Source organism: Mus musculus, chromosome 10 (assembly GCF_000001635.26).
Source record: "Mus musculus strain C57BL/6J chromosome 10, GRCm38.p6 C57BL/6J".
Lineage (NCBI taxonomy): Eukaryota > Metazoa > Chordata > Mammalia > Rodentia > Muridae > Mus > Mus musculus.
The window spans coordinates 73,005,081-73,018,285 of record NC_000076.6 but is presented as its reverse complement, the minus strand read 5'-3'; the positions used below and the strand labels follow the sequence as shown (position 1 = coordinate 73,018,285).

Below are 13,205 nucleotides of genomic sequence, written 5' to 3'. Positions count from 1 at the left end.
GGGGACTTCAGATACAATGCCATGGGAAAATTCTCAACACTGCTGCCGTTTCTAAAGTTGCGAGGGAGCTCAGTTACACGTGTTTTAACTTATAGAGCAGGTACTTTTGTTTTTCTTTGTTCTTTCTGGATGGTTTTCATCTGAGGTATGAGTGTTCTCAAAATGAAATAGTTTTTGGAGTTGAAAATTGGCATGCAACCAACATACTCTTTTTTTTTTTTTTTTTTTTGACAAATCGTAGTTGAGAAATATTACTTTTGTGGATCAATGTGAAATGAGGCTCTACGTGGTAAAAGTTGTAAGTGTTCTTTCCTAAAGCTGAAAAGCCTCAAAGTTTGTGTCCCTGCGGGTTTCTGAAGACACCGACGGAAAGCCAAAAGTAATGTAAAGCAGGAGGTCGCAAGTTGCAAGAAGCCACTTAGAGCCTGGGAATCACCATACTGACCGATGGGTACTGGGAGTGAAGAACCAGACAGCGAACCAGTCAGCGAACCACCGGAAAATAAATTTAACATGCCAAAACATGTGTTGTTGACATGAAATGTGGTCTGCCACATATAAATGTGAGGCTTTACCACTGTCTGAGCATTCTAGTTTGCTTTTAGTGCAGTCAAACACCGATCAAAACCAATGTATGGGAAGAAAGGGTTTATTTTCATGAAAGAGGTGTAGTCCATCACCACGGGAAGCAAGGGCAGGCACCCCGAGGAACCCCGAGGCCACTGAGGAACTCTGCTTATTCGCCTGTTAAGCTAACTTTGGTATACACCACAGTGTATAACAACTATCATGGGATCTTTCTGCCCATCATGGGCTGGGCCCTTCCATATCAAACAACAATAGAGAAAATGCTCCCACCGACATAACCACAGAGCCAGCTGATGGAGACATTTTTTAACTGAGGTCCTCTCTTTCCGAGTTATTCTAGTTTGTGTCAAGTTGACAAAACCAACCACCACCCTGCGATTATGCCTACTGTCTATGAAGTTACAGTCAAAGCCTCTTTACAGAATGTATTGGGGGCATTTGTCCGATTTATACCTCAACATTTTAACACAATGTCTCTTTTCATCAGTAAAGGTCTGTCCACAACCCTACTATGTCCCTGTCTTATTAAGGGTTCTCTAGAGTCACAGAACTTATGCAATGAATATGTATATGTGTATATATCTATATATGTATATGGAACTATATATTATATATTACATATATATATGTATATGGAAATATATATATATATAATGGGAATTTATTGGAATGACTTACAGGCTGCAGTACAACTAACCCAACAATGGCCAGGTGTGAATGGAAAGTCCAAGAATCTAGCAGTTGCTCAGCCTCAGCAGGCTGGCTATTTCAGCTGGTCTTCTGTATAAACTGGAGTCCTGAAGAAGTAGGCTCCAATAAATGTTCTGGAGAGTAAGTGCAAGCAGGCTAAGAGTAATGAACTCTTCCTTCTTCCACGGTAGATATCCAGCAGAAGCCTCAAGATCTGGATTAAAGGCATGTGACTTCCAGTCTCAAGGTTGGGCTCTCCATTTCTGGATTGTAGTTCATTCCACATATGGTCAAGTTGACAACCCAGACAAACCATCACAGTCCCAAAACCAGTTATATATTTCTAAACACAGACTTGTGCACAGAGACTACAATATTTAATACTATATAAAACATGCCATGTTCCAGGTGGTAACCAAGACTTCCATCTCCTCAAACATTAATCTGTTCTGAGTTGGAGGATCTCATTCTTCTGGTCATCTTGAAATATACCATAGCTGGCCGTGAGGAGTGCCCCGCCGGTGCTTTATGTATTGTCACCCAGAATGAACTCCTCTTGTCCTTTGATGCCTTTACCCCAGATTGCATCCTTTCTTCCTCCTTCTCTCCCTCCATGCTGCTCCAGAATAACTTTCCATGCTATGATTCCATGAGATAAACATTTTAGTCTTCATAAATAAGCATAATAATATGCTGTATTTGTCTTCTTTCCCTTACAGACTTTTAATTTTTTTTAATTCATACATTCATGTATGCTTGTGTGTTTGGTTTATGTATATGAGAGCAGGGACCCTTGAAGGCCAGAGTTGGAGTTATAAGTTAGATAAATGTGAGCTGCCCAGTGTGCGTCCTGCAAACTGAAACTGGGTCCCTCTACAGAAGCCCTATGGGACCTATGGGCTCTTAACCACTGAGCTATTCTTTCAGCCACAACTAAGGGGCAGAGGAGGAAGTTGAACTTTTGTAGGTCTGCCAAGGACTACTTGATCTTTCCCATGTAGAGGGTGTGGGAGGTTGGACTCCCCAGTCAATGTCAGAGCAGGGGAAGCTCCGAAGGTAAAGGGAACCCTCCATTTTGTTCCAAGCTCAGAGAAGCTATCCAGCCATGGTAGACTGTACCCTTAATTATCAAGATTTCCTCCACAAGCTTAGTCATGGAACCCAGGCCCTGCATGGGAGGGCCATCATCCAATGTCGAGGGAGTCATCAACAATGACATTCAGACTTGACCTTGTCAACTATAGAATTCTCTCAAGCAGATTGCCACACCACTGTGACATATGACAGGGAAGGGATAAAGTAAGGAATAAACTCAGAATGAGAATAAAAAGGAAGCCCAAATAGCAACCTCTCTCTAATACACACACACACACACACACAGACACTGCACACCCCTGCATACACAAATACACATATACACATACCTACACACACACTTACACATATATACTTACGGATACCTACACACTCACAGATATACACATATGCACATATATACCTACACACACATACACACAGACCTATGCCAATATAACTAACCATACTTATACACACTCATACTTACACACAGAGACCTATACACACTTGTACAGACAAACCTACACAAACACACCTATACACGTCTACACACATAATATCCATACCCACACACACACTTACACAATAGCTATACTCACACCTACACAAACACCTATACATATACCTACACACAGTCACCTACACAAACAAGGCTTAGAAGCCATATGGAGACCTTAGAAATAGCTGCAGTTCAAAGAACTTTCAGTCATAGACCAAGGGCACCTATGAGCATCTCTGAGTTTTCTTCACAAGGATGCTACAAATGTGAAGAAGTCTGTCTAAAATCCAGCAAAGATGACAACAGACCCTCTCCTGCTGATATCATGACTCACTATTCATTTATGGGTTACAGTATCATTCACAAGAAAGAACATACACTTTGCTCATTGATAGCTGTGGTAGTTTGAATACATTTGGCCCATAGGGAGTGATCCTGTTGGAAGCTGTGGACTTGTTGGAGGAAGTGTGTCAATCAATGCAGGAGTGGGCTTTGAAGCTCTGGTCAGTGTGGAAAAAGACAATCTGCTCCTGGCTTTCTATGGGTGAAGATGTAGAACTCTCAGTTCCTCCCACACCTGCCTGGATACTTCCACACTCCTGCCTTGATGCTAATGGACTGAACCTGTGAACCTATAAACCAGCCCCAATTAAGTATTGTCCTTTATAAGAGTTGCTTTGGTCATGGTGTCTGTTCACATCAGTAAAATCTGCCCGGAGACAGAAGTTGGTACCAGGAATCGGGTACTGCTATTATAGGCCTGACTATAAGTGCTTTTTATTTTTGGAGGAATGTGGATTTTGGGACTTTGTAAAGCAGCAGATTTTTTTAAGTGGAGCTCCATGGGACATACTAGTAGAAGCATGGAAGGCAGTATTCCCGAGTATGTTTTGAACTGTGGGAACCTAGAGGTTTCAGAGAAGACATTTAGTGTGTGGCCTAGAGACTGTTTTTGTGATATTTTTTTGAAGAGTGTGACTTTTTTTTTTGGGGTTTTTTTTTTTTTTTTTTTTTTTGCCATTGTCTGAAGAGTCTGCCTGAGGCTAAAATGAACACATTAGACTAATTGCTTTGACAAAGGAAGTCTCAAAACAGCCTGGTAACTAAGACAATAGCTTTAATCATGTTTTAACTTTCCTTCTATTCACCACACTTATAAATGACCATTTTTTTTCTTATTAATGTGCCACACTACCCCATATTTAAAAATTATAAATTGGTCTTGAAAACATATTTACAAGCACACTTGTATATATGCAAATTTGTAAAACAAAACACACTCTGACACTTAATATTCCCATACAATTTGCTTTTTACTTTATTTTTATGCACATCATCTGGGGAAAGAGGCATGGATTTAATATTCCTTCATTACCAAGTACATAGTATTTCATTTTGTTTCTGTGATGAAGGTGTTAAGGATTTCCAGTTTGTGAATATGGCTCTTGCTAATGTTTTCACGGGGAGATGTGACAAATAACTGTTGGTTTTGTATTTTTATAAAATGGGTCTTGTCTTTAGTATCCTCATAGACTTGAAATTGTTCGACAAAATAGACCTATTTTAAATATTTAACTATCTTCACATGTTTTAAAAGGAGTGGGTTCTTTTTCTTGTTATACTTTGCTTTTTGTGTTTGTTTTTCTTTGGACTCTTTTATTTACAAGAAACACAACCTGACTCGGACTGAGTTAAACAAGAACAAACTCATTAAAGATATTGAGTATCACAGTAGCTCATTAGAAGCACTAAGCAGCAAGCATCATAATCCTGAATCATTTCATAGAATTACTACCAGTATACTGGTACAAAACAACAACAAAAGCAACAACAACAAATGGAGGTACCTGTCCTTAGTACTGTGTGAGGAGCTTCATCGATCAAGTTTGATAGTTCAGCTTGAGTGTGTTGAATTGTGGAAGTTAAGCCATGTGAAAATGTGGCTGGAAAATCACTGTAGCATACTCTTGATCTTTACAGCTCCTCAAACAGGAGTCTGTGACATGCACATATGCAAAACAACTTTCTAGAAAAAAAAAAAAACAAAAATGAAAACAGGGCCAATACTGGTAGCTTTAAGGACAAATCAGTCCTGGTTCGTTGGTAGCAGGATAGATGGATGGACCATGAGGAGCCAGGGAATGGAGCAGAGGCCAATGTGGAAGAACTTATCAGACCAGAGGGGCAGTACCAGTCAGTTCTATGTTGACACAGAGTCACAGGAGAGCTTTGAGCAAAACAAAACACAAACCCCACAAAGGCTAACTTATATTGCCAAATACTCAATCTCTCTTTAGTGTTGGAAGCCCGGGATGAGGGGAGGATCAACATCTTGGAACACAGAATGCAGGCTGGCCAATGGAGGCTAGTCTATGAAATAGTAGTCTCCTCTCCCAGAGCAATTCAGGAGAACTGGTGATTAGCCTAAAGCCTGTGGCTGTCACTGGGAGGTAGAAGTTGAGACAATATTTTTTACTAAATGTTAGGGAAGGGAATACAGCAAAATGTGGGTGAATGATAATTTTAAACTTTCATCCAAGACAAATAGAATTGAGGGCACTCGTCAGTGGGATGTGCAAACTTCACATCTAGGATGGAAGAAGCCATAAACGTGAGTTGAGGATATGTTCATTTGAAAATGTACGTTGGAGAGTCAAGTGGGACTGGAACTTAAGGAGTTGAACTAAGAAAGGAAAGCAAGGATGGGGATCACCTTTCCAGAGAGAGTAAAGGCGAGATAATCATGGAGGTCATTAGAAGAGGAGGAATGGGGAGGGAGAGCTGGTAGCGATATATAGAAGAAAAAAAAATACTGGAAGCTTGATTTTTAGAATGTTCCAATGTAAATACCCTGAGCTGAAGCCAAGGAACTAATGGAAAAGGAGAGGTATTAGTAAAAAGAGAAAATGAAAGTGTGCAGTACACAGTACTAAGAAGCAGAAATGACAAGGTTGTGCAAACTATCTCCTGGAGCCTCGTACAAGTATAAAACCATTGTAAGGGTGAGGGAAACTAAGTCCTAAGAAGCCGAGTTCCCACCATGGTTTGGGGACTTCAGTGAGGGCGGTGATCACCACAGTAAGTTAAATCATCAAGCCGGAGAAAGACAACTGGTTCTTGTTTCCTCTTCTACAAGGAATGTGGGGTGGGGGAGGGGACAGCCATGAAAGTAAAAGAGTAAAGGATGCTGGGAAGTGGACACAAGGGTAGGGATGGCCAAGGTGACAAGATCCATATACGGATGTCACAATTAAACTATCATTCTATACAACTAATATACAATGATTTAAAAATAAAGGGGGCGGAGAGAGACTATGGCTTTCTGGTGGCACAGTACTGCCACCTGCTGGACATAGTTTGTAAGCTTTATATCAGGATGACAGACCCACAAGGTTCCCAGCTGTGAGCTTCAATGGGAAGTGTGTCACATACAGCAGACAGAGGCTTCTACGCACTGAGTTGCGGATTTGGCTGGATGCAAGTATGCAACCCTGACAAATGTCGTTTTGAAATTATGGGAGTGAAAGTCTAATGGCTGTGTGTTTAGAAGATAAAAAATTTGGAGGTAGCTATGTTTTTATCAAGAGAGGAAAGATGGCTTGGGCACTGTTTAAATGGAGACTTGTTGAAGCATCTGGTAATGAAGGATGACGAAGGAAGGGTTGAGATGGCCTCGTTCTACAATATGTGAATGCAGGAGGGATGCCGCCAGCTGGTGAAGGGAGCCACCTATAGTGAGAAGCAGAGTTCGTTCTGGGAGGAGGTGAGACACCTGGGAAAGATGCACCAATCCCTGACACCATTAATGATACTCTGTCATGCTTGCTGACAGGAGCCTACTAGCATGACTGGTCTTTGCGAGGCTCTAACCAACAGCTGACTCAAACAGATGCAGAGACCCGCAGCCAAACATTGGATGGAGGTGGGGACTCTTACGGAAGAAGAGTTGAGGGAAGGATTAAAAGCCCTAAAGGAATAGTAACTCTACAGAAAGATCAACAGAAGCAGCTAACCTCGACCCTTGGTAGTTCTCAGAGACTGAGCTACCAGCCAAAGACATATACGAGCTGGCTCTATCCTCTCACCCTGGCACATATGCAGCTCAATCCCCCCCCCCCCCCCCATCTGGGTCCTCGCAACAACTGGAGCAGAGGCTGCCTCTAAAGCTGTTGCCTGTCCGTGGGATATATTCTAGCTGGGCTGCCTTGTCTGCCCTCAGTGGGAGAGGATGTACCTAGCCCTGCAGAGACTTGATGTGCCAGGTGGGTAGATTCCTAGGGTTTTGCCCACCATCTCAGAGGAGATGGTGGATAGGGGAGGGATTCTGTGATGGGGTGACCAGAAGGGGGCAGCATTGAGAATGTAAATGGTTGAATGAATAAGTAAATAAAACAAAACCAAAATCCAAATCCTGTATTTTGGATGTAGAACGGGTAGGGTGTGATCATGAGCCCCAAGATCAGCAGAAGGTAAGGCTGAGAAATGAGAGTAAACAGTGCACTGGCTAGGTCGTCTCACTGTTACTACCTGTCTTCAGGTGCATATTGCTATCTGGAGATTCTATTGTTCTCGAATTGATGCACTTTAGTGTACTTTATTTTTATTTTACTTAGTGATTATGGACTTACACTTGCCGAGGCAACACTATTTAACAGAAAACACTCCTATTTTCTTGCCCCCATTAGTATATACACTAATATACTAGCATCAAAGGACTTAGAAAACAACAGGTTCAACTTGTATTTTTATCAAGTAATTTACTTTAGAATAATTTTATATATGTATATAGCAATTTTATCATGCTCACACTCCATTAACTTCTCTTATCACTATCTCCCACCTAGTGAACCCCTTCTTTTTCCAATAAGCACCTCTTCCACTTTCTTTGTGTGTGTGTGTGTGTGTGTGTGTGTGTGTGTGTATCACACCAAGAGTAATTAGGATTGCTCACATGAACACGGCAGAAGTGTTATTGACAGAGGCACTGTGAATTGTCAGCATCTACACCACTGATGAAGATGCCCCCTCTCTGGCCAACACTAACTGCTAATATCTTGATGAGTAATTGGTGATATGAGAATAACTCACTGTACATTTGTTTCCCTCCCTTCAGACATTAGTACATGTTTTTGCCTGATTTTCTCTCCTTATTTGAGGGACACATTGCAATTCATTTGCCATAGAAATGGGTGATAAGAAGCTAAGCGATAAGGCAATCACTAAGCTGCCACGTCTACTTAGACTTGTGGCTTGTACCTCCTTTGTCTGATGTTAATCTCAAATTAAAGTCAATTACCTGCCAATTCTGTAATCTTCCTCACATCTAATACAACGCCCTAGCTATCTCATTGTCATCTTTTCCCTTAGATACCATCTCCTAATTCCTCTTCCTTCTAAGATGATGGCTCCCATAGACTCAAATATTCCAAGAGTATAACGAGGCTGATGAGATAAATTGTTAAATCAATACACATGACTCCACTCCAGGAGGGTCAAAGCCCTCTTATCTCCACTACTGAAACAGAGTTAAAAATCTCAGTAGAGTTTGTGGGTCCAGATTTTACCCTTGAATAAAGTATTCCTCCCATCATTTATTTATTGCCAAATGGAGCCAGTTGCCAGAAATATCTAAGGGTAGTAATGGTTACTCTCTTGCCCATAACCCCAACCACATTTACATTGTTGATATTAATATGTTGCTTGCAATAGATGTTTTTCTTTCAACTACAAAACTGAAGCAATATGATCCAAATTTAATCATGGCCAGTTCTGCCATATCGTGGAATGTATCACCACAGGGGAATGTATGCAGGTTTATAAATGACACGTACATTATTTTTTCTTTCATTCTGTATGTTTGGCCTATGATCTGGTGCTCAGTTTAAGTTTTAAGCTAGTTCAGTGGCTATGACTTCTTCTCCAGTTGTGGTTTTACTTTGATATTTCTGTGCTGTTTGTCAACTTTGGTTCTTATATTTATTTCCCTATATAATCTATTGGTTTTTCCCAATCAGTTTTCTTCCTAATTTTGCTGAAACTTGGGGCACACCTGACAGAATAGTCATCTTCTGACAGACTTTAGTCTTACTTAATCTTTTTTCCCTTATTTAGAATTCATTCTTGTGTTCATCTTACTTTGTCAGATTTGCCTGTTATCTTCATTATATAATTTTTCTTTCAGGGGAATTTTCTTAAGAGAATCTTCTACCTTGAATATGTAAAAATTATAATTGTCTATATTTCCATGAAAGAATACTAGGAAAATTAACCTTTACACTTATTCAGGATATTGAACATATAGCCCCAAATATAGGGGATCTTATTTAACTTTTACTAAGACATGCTGTTAAATTCCAAAGGCAATATAAAAATGTACTTTGTCCTGAGGATGTGTCTGTCTGTCCCTGCTCCTCCTGCCCTTTCCTTTCCCAGAACCATATTCCCATCTTTTTTCAAGTAAATCCCAAGAGCTGTGTGGTGTATCTTCTAATTTCATCACTGATTTTCGTTCAAAGTACATTACAAAATAATAATTTAACTCTGGCCCCAATTGCAGCTGACAATGTGTTGCAGCTAATTGTGATTAATTGTTCATTCACTGGAGACTTTGTATCTTTAAGATAGGAGGGATTTTCTGACACTCACAAAGCAAATATCTACATTTAATCAAAATTTCTTTCACGCTATTATGATTTACAGATGATTTCATGCAAGCATTTTTCCTTACAGGTAAATAGATTATATTTTTGTAGCCATAGAATTTATCATATTTTAATTATTTTCCAGGTAATTGTTGATGGTAGGAGAAAAAGCTGAGTTTTATGTTGGTTTCATACTTAGCTGCCATGACTTCTTTTCTTACTACACGGGTAGCTCTTTACTTATCTAAGAACGTTAAATAAATTAATACTCTACATGAATATAAAACACCACTCCTTCTGTGTGAATTGTTTTCTTCCTGATCCATAACACTGGGCCAATTTTTCAGTTATGTACTCTACAGAAGTCTGGAGAGAGTCACTGACTTCCCACCTATAATGAAAGATGGCTTATTTCTTCACGATAGGTTTTTTGGGGTTTGGTTTTTTTTTTTTTTTTTTTTTTTTTTTGCCTATAAGTCAGAGAGTTATCTCTAATTCTGACTATCCTAAGAGGTTTAACTGAGGTGACTGTTGCCCATTAGAAACAAGTCTTACTATGTTCACTGCCACAAATTCTTGCTTTTCAGTCAACAACTGTTTAAACCAAACAATATAAATCTCATAGCACTTCACAGATATTTACACTCCTGAAACATTGTGTTATACATATGTTCATTAATATGCCCTACATTTGGGGGGAACCCTCATTCTCATTAATGAGATAGGAATGCCATTGGTGGGTGGTATTCTTTCTCTCTGGGTTCTATTATATTATTGAAACCATATCAAGATAAAGCATGACATAGAAGTTTGTGTGCCATCAGACTGGAGAGAATTTCTGTTACTTGTCCTACTTGTATATGAATATATATGGCCTCTATAGGAAGCTCTTTAACAAAGCCTTACAGGGAACTCTTAGCTCTACACTAGGATTCATCACTACCAGCATCCCCAGCTCTGTAAGACCACGATTATGTTCCAGACACAGATCTTAAACCCACTCTAAAAATAAATATGGATTGAGATGGGGGAGACTCACACTGTATTGATAGTTTTGGCCCATCTTGAATAATTCTATATCAAAAATATGTAAATCCAACCAAAGCAATACATACATTTTGTAATTCTGTATGATATGGTTATCTTCATGTGAGGCAATGCTAAAAAAAAATCTCTTAAGAAAAATTTTCTTATCCCCATCGAGTTTGGAAATGCACTGGGGTAGGAATTATTTTAAGACTAAAATTAAGCCACACACAACAATGGACATTGTTAAAATGGAGAGATAGGCCAAATAGTCATAATCCTTAATTTGAGAAGACCATGGATCTGAAGTTGGGCATCTTGAGCAACGGAAGTGGGTGTGTCTTCCAAAAAGGCAAGGAAGTTGTGCAGGTGGTGGAAGGAAGGATGTTGGTAAGGATGGTATTAAGCAATTAAGTAAGAAATTAGCAGATCAATAGGAAGGATTTGAGATAATTCAAGAAAAATAACCAAAGGGCATGGACTACAATAAAACATAAGTGGAGTTATTAATAGAAATGAGGGCATAAAATAGCAGGGATGTAAATATATCGAGTAAGAGGTAGCACTCACTTGAATCACAATATGTGTGAGTCCAGTAGATTGAAAAGTTAGCTTTACACCATTATAGAAGTGTAACATAGTGAACTCAGGGGACTTGCTTTGATAAGCAAAAAACCCTAGAGAAGATTTTTTAAGTACCTAACAAGGATCAGCATATCATTAGCATGGCTTTCGTCTTCATTGTTAGCTGGGAAAGCTGACGTGCAATTTTACATAAAAAGCATGCTGTATCAGAATGAGGTGCTTGAGTTCGGATGGTGTACTGCCAATAACACATCTTGTGATCAGTGCACATAAATTAGAGATGGATAAGCAGGTGAGAGTCTAGAGGAGGGCCCCTGTGGAGAAGCGGAGAGTGTCAGGATGCAAGGCAGACATGAAAGCAGTCTGTATTTCCAATACAAAGCCTTCTATGAACCAAAACCAACCAAACACCTCTCCTTTAGTTCTGTCCAGGAATGTCTAAGTCATAAGAAAAACTTGGATTCATGCACGTATCAGCAAGACAAAGTGAGCTCAGTGGGTTTGTGATAATAACAACAACAAACAACTACAACATAAATTTTGGAGAGTTAGTGGTTGAAGGAGCTGGGGAACTGCAAGACAAGAGAGAATAGGGTGTATTTTAATAAAGCATTTTATATGCATGTGTAAATTTCCAAAATAATAAAAATAAATTTAAAAATCAAACATTAAAATATGTTTTAAATAAGAAAAAATGTGATAGACATGAAGATAATACTGTTAGAGTTCAGATAGGCAGTTGGCGAATGACAAATTATTTCTTAAATTAAGATTTTAATGATTTATTGGCTATTTAAAAATATGGGGTAATGATGTTCTTTGATGTAATATATTTTATTCAGAGTTCATACCTATAGGTGCTACACAAGTTCAAGGCGTTAAAATGATGTTAGAATTGGTATAGAGAAAGTACATGGCTAAAATATTTTAAAATTTATATATTTAGTATCCACAACAGATTAAAACAAAGATATTAGGTTTTATATGATTGCAAAGGATTCAAAAATATCTAATAATTCTAGAATTGACTTCAAAGGGTCCTGTGAGCCTTTAAAACATCAACGCAATAAGCATTTAAAAGAAATTTCCCAGTTATTTTAAATTAAACTGTGCACTATTTATTGGACTACAAGCTTAAAGCTGCTATTACATATAATTCTATGAATTATAGAGATGAGGATAAAATAATATGTACAATCATAAAACTAATTATCTCTTATCGCTCTTGGCTTGAATCGGACAGCAGTTGCTTTTTTAACCTTTGATGGCTGATGTAAAGCTGTCATAATCCTAGCCTTGATCTTTTGATAAAAATGCTTATTCCAAAAGCAAATCTTAATTCTACTTATCATGTGTTGGTTTCAGGATAAAAGAATGATGTTTTTTGCTGTTAATTGAAGCATATTGCATAAGATTTCACATGCAGATTAACTGAGGCTACATGAAAAATTAAATGTAAGTAAAATAAACTTTGTCCTTTTTGTGTAACAGACAAGACTTTCAGGCAGCCATGATCGAAAGGGACAATGTCATGTCCAGAAGTTTAGCTCTATAAAATCAAAGATTAGGAGAACATTTCTTTTAAAGCAATTATAATGTTTGCAAAAAAAGAAAAGAAAAGAAAAGAAGAGAAAAGAAAAGCTATCTTCCCTCTTCTTGAGTTTCATGTGTTTTGCAAATTGCATCTTGGGTATTCTAAGTTTTTGGGCTAATATTCATTTAGCAGTGAGTGCATATTATGTGTGTTCTTTGTGATTGGGTTACCTCACTCAGGATAATATCCTCCAGATCCATCCATTTGCCTAAGAATTTCATAAATTTATTGTTTTTAATAGCCAAGTAGTACTCCATTGTGTAAATGTACCACATTTTCTGTATCCATTCCTCTGTTGAGGGACATCTGGGTTCTTTCCGGTTTCTGGCTATTATAAATAAGGCTGCTATGAACATAGGGGAGCATGTGTCCTTATTACAAGTTGGAACTTCTTCTGGATATATGCCCAGGAGTGGTCTTCGTTCCTTCTTAGAAGGAGGAACAAAATACCCATGGAAGGAGTTACAGAGACAAAGTTTGGAGCTGAGACTGAAGGAAGGACCAT

The 13,205-nt window shown here is 38.8% G+C and overlaps 1 long non-coding RNA gene across 1 annotated transcript in view; it reads left to right on the top strand.

Annotated features, from left to right (window-relative positions):
• The window catches only part of A330049N07Rik (RIKEN cDNA A330049N07 gene), a 113,403-nt gene that overhangs the window by 68,420 nt on the left and 31,778 nt on the right, over nt 1-13,205 (top strand). The window lies entirely within an intron of this gene.